A 6,277-nucleotide genomic window follows, 5' to 3' on the forward strand; every position below is an offset into this window, starting at 1 on the left:
TTTATATACATTTCAGATGCTATCCCAAAAGTTCCCTATACCCTCCCCCGGCCCTGCTTCCCTAGCAACCCACTCCTGCTTCTTGGCCCTGGCATTCCCCTGTACTGGGGCATATAAAGTCTGCAATACCAAGGGGCCTCTCTTCCCAGTGATTGGTCGACTAAGCCATCATCTGCTACATATGCAGCTAGAGATACGAGCTCTGGGGGTACTGGTTGGTTCATATTGTTGTTCCACCTATAGCGTTACAGACCCCTTCAGTTCCTTGGGTGCTTTCTCTAGCTTCTCCATTGGGGGCCCTGTGTTCCATCTTATAGATGACTGTGAGCATCCACTTCTGTATTTTCCAGACACTGGCATAGCCTCATAGGAGACAACTATAACAGGATCCCTTCAGCAAAATCTTTCTGGCATATGCAATAGTGTCTGGGTTTGGTGGCTAATTATGAGATGGATCCCTTGGTGGGGTAGTCTCTAGATAGTCCATCCTTTCGTCTTAGCTCCAAACATTGTCTCTGTAACTCCTTTCATGGGTATTTTGTTCCCTATTCTAAGGAGGAATGAAGTATCCAACCATTGGTCTTCCCTTCTCTTGATTTTCTTGTGTTTTGCAAATTGTATCTTGGGTGTTCTATGTTTCTGGGCTAATATCTACATATCAGTGAGTGCATATCTAATGACTTCTTTTGTGATTGGGTTACCTCACTAAAGATGATATCCTCCAGATACATCCATTTGTCCAAGAATTTCATAAATCCATTGTTTTTAACAGCTGAGTAGTACTCCACTGTGTAAGTGTACCACATTTTCTGTATCCATTCTTCTGTTGAGGGACATCTGGGTTCTTTCCAACTTCTGGCTATTATAAATAAGGCTTCTATGAACATAGTGGAGCATGTGTCCTTCTTACCGGTTGGGACATCTTCTGGGTATATGCCCAGGAGAGGTATTGCCGGATCCTCCGGTAGTACTATGTCCAATTTTCTGAGGAACCACCAGACTGACTTCCAGAGTAGTTATACAAGATTGCAATCCCACCAACAATGGAGGAGTGTTCCTCTTTCTCCACATCCTCACCAGCATCGGCTGTCACCTGAATTTTTGATCTTAGCCATTCGGGCTGGTGTAAGGTGGAATCTCAAGGTTGTTTTGATTTGCATTTCCCTGATGATTAAGGATGTTGAACATTTTTTCAGGTGCTTCTCACCAATTCAGTATTCCTCAGTTGAGAATTCTTTGTTTAACTCTGAACCCCATTTTTAATGGGGTTATTTGAATTTCTGGAATCCAGCTTCTTGAGCTCTTTGTATATATTGGATATTAGTCCCCTATCAGATTTAGGATTGGTAAAAATCCTTTCCCAATCTGTTGGTGGCCTTTTTGTCTTATTGACAGTGTCTTCTGCCTTACAGAAGCTTTGCAATTTTATGAGGTCCCATTTGTCAATTCTTGATCTTACAGCACAAGCCATTGCTGTTCTATTCAAGAATTTTTCCCCTGTGCCCATATCTTGGAGACTTTCCCCCACTTTCTCCTCTATTAATTTCAGTGTTTCTGGTCTTATGTGGAGGTCTTTGATCCACTTAGATTTGAGCTTTGTACAAGGAGATAAAAATGGATCAATTAGCATTCTTCTACATGATAACCACCACTTGTGCCAGCACCATTTGTTGAAAATGCTGTCTTTTCTCCACTGGATAGTTTTAGCTCCCTTGTCAAAGATCAAGTGACCATAGGTGTGTGAATTCATTTCTGGGTCTTCAATTCTATTCCATTGATCTACCTGTCTGTCACTATACCAGTACCATGCAGTTTTTATCACAATTGCTCTGTAGTACAGCTTAATGTCAGGCATGGTGATTCCCCCAGAGGTTCTTTTATTGTTGAGAATAGTTTTTGCTATCCTATATTTTTTTATTTTTCCAGATGAATGTGCAAATTGCCCTTTCTAACTCTGTGAAGAATTAAGTTGGAATTTTGATGGGGATTGCATTGAATCTGTAGATTGCTTTCGGCAGGATAGTCATTTTTACTATATTAATCCTGCCAATGCATGAGCATGGGAGATCTTTCCATCTTCTGAGATCTTCTTCAATTTCTTTCTTCAGAGAATTGAAGTTCGTATCATACAGATCTTTCACTTCCTTAGTTAGAGTCACACCAAGGTATTTTATATTATTTGTGACTATTGTAAAGGGTGTTGTTTCCCTAATTTCTTTCTCAGTCCATTTATCATTTGTGTAGAGAAAGGCCATTGTTTTATTTGAGATAATTTTATATCCAGCTAGTGCACTGAAGCTGTTTATCAGGTTTAGGAGTTCTCCGGTGGAATTTTTGGGGTCACTTATATATACTATCATATCATCTGCAAAAAGTGATATTTTGACTTCTTCCTTTCCAATTTGTATCCCCTTGATGTCCTTTTGTTGTCGAATTGCTCTGGCTAGAACTTCAAGGACTATATTGAATAGGTAGGGAGAAAGTGGACAGCCTTGTCTAGTCCCTGATTTTAGTGGGATTGCTTCGAGTTTCTCTCCATTTAGTTTGATGTAGGCTAATGGTTTGCTGTAGATTGCTTTTATTATGTTTAGGTATGGGCCTTGAATTCCTGATCTTTCCAAAACTTTTATCATGAATGGGTGTTAGATTTTGTCAAATGCTTTCTCCGCATCTAACAAGATGATCATGTGGTTTTTGTCTTTGAGTTTGTTTATATAGTGGATTACGTTGATGGATTTCCATATATTAAACCATCCCTGCATCCCTGGGATGAAGCCTACTTGGTCATGATGGATGATCGTTTTGATGTGTTCTTGGATACGTTTTGCGCCTCTCTTTCTTTCTTACTCTCTTTCTTCTCTGTCCCTACTCCTCCTTCCTCCCCCCGCCCCCCATCCCTCTTTCTCTGTCTCTACTACCTCCTCAGCTCCCCTCTCCAGGTCTTAAATAAACTCTGTTCTATACTATACAACTGCGTGGCTGGTACCTCAGGAGGAGGAAGGGATGCTTCAGCACTGACCCTCTGAGGCACCCCCACCACCTCACCATACCCCGCCTCCACCACTCATGTCCCTGACTTCTTTCTCTTATTCAAAAAACACAGCAATCAATCTGAAAACTGTTTCTTAAAAGAAGTAATTTAAGAATAGTAAGTAGGAGTTGTGTTCCACGTAGAAGCTAAGAAAACTCACTTCAGAGATGGAAACTTAAAAATGAAAGCTTTATTTTCTGAGCCCTTTGGGAGGCAGCCAGTGTGTGATCTGAACTTTGTCCCTGATGGAAGATTGAACAACATTTGTAAAGGATGAAACACAAAGTGACGGGGAACTTCAGAGTTAGCCATTGTGCTTTCACATGAAAGATTAAACAAGGGACTACCAGTTGGAGACTGTGTGGCATGAAGATATCCCAAACCTATGACATCACATAGGTAAGAGCACAACCTGCAACCTGCAGACCAGTTGCCAAGACAACAGGCATCATATTCCCAGCATCCACTTGACTCATCTCCCACCTTTACCTGTGTTAAATCATTTTCCATATAAATGAGGGAGAATGGCCCTTCTTCCTCACTCTCTTTCCCCCCTCTCCTCTTTCTACCACTACCTTGTCTAATAAAACCTCTTCCATGTGGAACTGCCTTGGCCAAGTGTGCTGTAGAGATGAGACCCGGCATTATAACACATCAGACTTGGCCATATCCAGGCACCTAGCTTCAAGGTCCTTAATTTATTCTTCTAGACATTAGGTGCAGAGCTCAGAGTGATAAAGGGACAAAGGAGCAGGTCAGTGGCATGGAGGTAAACAGGTACCTTAATTCTACTTCAGTGAACTCTGGCTATTCATCTGATGTGTCCGCACAGCCACCCAACTCTCACAGAGTCCACACCAGGACTGGGAAGAAGTTCATGTCAGCAGGTTCTTGGATTCCACTAAGGCCAGGGGGGGTTCTCTGGTCAGGAGCTAAGCAAAAATGTGTACAACTCCTGTCAGTTGATTGGCACTGCTGAGACAGGATTGAGGGGAACAGCAGGAGCAGGGCTGCCTCTAACACTTGCTTAAACCTTTTGTTCACTTCAGCACTCAACTGAATCTACAAAACATCAGGATAAATGCTATTGTTCCTTTCCCACACCTGCCTCCCCTACACCTGCCTCCTCCACATCTGCCTCTTCCACGCAGGCTTCTTCCATACCTGCTTCCTCCACTCCTGCCACTTCCACACCTGCCTCCCTTTCCTGAGATAATTTCATCATATGTAAAGTTAATCATGCTGCTCCTTCCCTCCCCACCCTGAGGTTTGAAGTTCTTATGGGGAAACTGTGATACTTTCCCTCAGTTCTCAAGGTATTTCAAATTCTAAACAGACACGTGAGAGCAGGAGGCAATCACACCCTTCCTTAAAATGAGAGAGAGGGGTCCAAAGCTGGTTATTGGACAGTCCATTCTCAGTTCTCCAAAACCTGCTTATGTCTGAGTAAAGTGATGCCTAATTGTATATTCAGTAAGTAAGAATGATACAACTGTTTCTATTCATTGTGTGCCAGGTGGTACGGAGCACTTCTTCCAGCTGGGAAGGAGGAAGGAGCACATTCAGCATTCAGCATGTCACTAGGTTTTTCTGTATCCCTGTTGAGTTAATTATAACAACCATGATTACAATACTGTGGGCTGTGCACTTAGGAGTCACCATTCACTTTCTCATTGGATTCAAGGCCACTCCATGACATGGAGCGTACACATGGCATTACTAAAGAGATCTAGAACCTGAGTTGTTATTCCATAGGCCTAGAGGAAAATCAAATACTGATGTTCCAACAGAAGACGACAGCAATAAAGTGACTCCTTCTGACATACTACTTTGTCCATGGAGTAAAGTTCCATGGGGTACTTTTGACCTCATTCAGTCCAAATCATTGATGGTTCCTCTTGCAGTAGATGAAAATCAACACAGAGACCTACAACTGGTCAATGTGCAGACAGGGAGAGACTTTGGAACTCGCAGTCTTAACTGAGACATTTTCATCAAAACGCTCTCCTCAGAATTCTGGGAACTACATGGAAGAGGAGGCGAAAGATTGTGAGATCCAGAGGTGATGGAAGACAACAGGAAACAAATGTCTTTCAGTCACAAGACTGACACACATATAAACTCAGAGACAGTTGACACACGCACAGGACCTGCACAGGTGTAAATCAGAGGGGATCCCAGTGCTGAGATGGGATATGAACACAGGCTCTATGCCTAACCAAGAAGGTATCTCCAACTGACAACTGCTTGCAAAGGAAACATCTGTTTTCTCCAAAGGTGTCAGTGGGTAATAAACTACACTTATAGGTAGAACCCATGCCCAGCATATGATGGCTAACACAAAAGGAGATGAATGGTATTTATGTAGACATTTTACCTCAAGTTGCTTTGTTTTTTGTTTGGTTTTGTTTGTATGGTGTCAGGGAGTGCGTTTTCTTTTCTTATATTTTACTTATTTTTTTCTTTTTTTATCCTATTTTGTTTCCAAGGATTCTGTGAGAACACAAGGAGATTAGCAAAGCACTTTTTCCCACAACAGGTAATTTCACCCCACATATACAGCCAATTCCAAGCAGAGTTAGCATCCCTGTGATGGGCTTGTCCTCCCCTTCCTGGGATGTTGCTCTCAGAGATCCACTAACACACTTGTTTCCCACGGACTCACTCATCTACTGAGTCCACGTCGGGTCTAACTTGAACATGCAGTCTCAAAGTACATGACCACCAAAAGCAAAGGCAAATTGAAGGCTCCTCCATTTTCCTGTGGTGCTTGAGTGAGCTCAAAGGCTGACTCAGAAGCTGCTGGGTCCAGATCTGAAGCCTGCTGCAGCAGACAAGATGCTGTGCTCAGGAGTGTGGCCCTGGGCTTGGGAACAGTGGCATCACCTGACACAGAACTGAGTTCATTACTTTGTGGGACCCTCACTTCCAAATAGGAGACCCCAAAACTCAAAGACAAGTGTGGGGATCTCACTGAAGATCTGGAATGCCATTTTTTCTAAAGACTCTGACTGTCACAATTGAGGGAACCCACAGGCTCTCAACCCCTTACACTTGGCTGCACCCTATCCTTTACCTTATTCTCCCACTCTTGTTGACCATAAAAACATTCTCTAATGGGACTATGACATCACTCTTTCATTGTTTCAGGTCTCTTCTGGTGTTCATATTCTTATTTATGCCCCTGCCCTGCTCTGAAGGTATGTTTGAGAGATTTTATAAATCTCTTTTTACAAACATTTTTAT

Source organism: Mus caroli, unplaced genomic scaffold (assembly GCF_978045245.1).
Source record: "Mus caroli unplaced genomic scaffold, Mus_caroli_1 scaffold_4, whole genome shotgun sequence".
Classification (NCBI taxonomy): domain Eukaryota; kingdom Metazoa; phylum Chordata; class Mammalia; order Rodentia; family Muridae; genus Mus; species Mus caroli.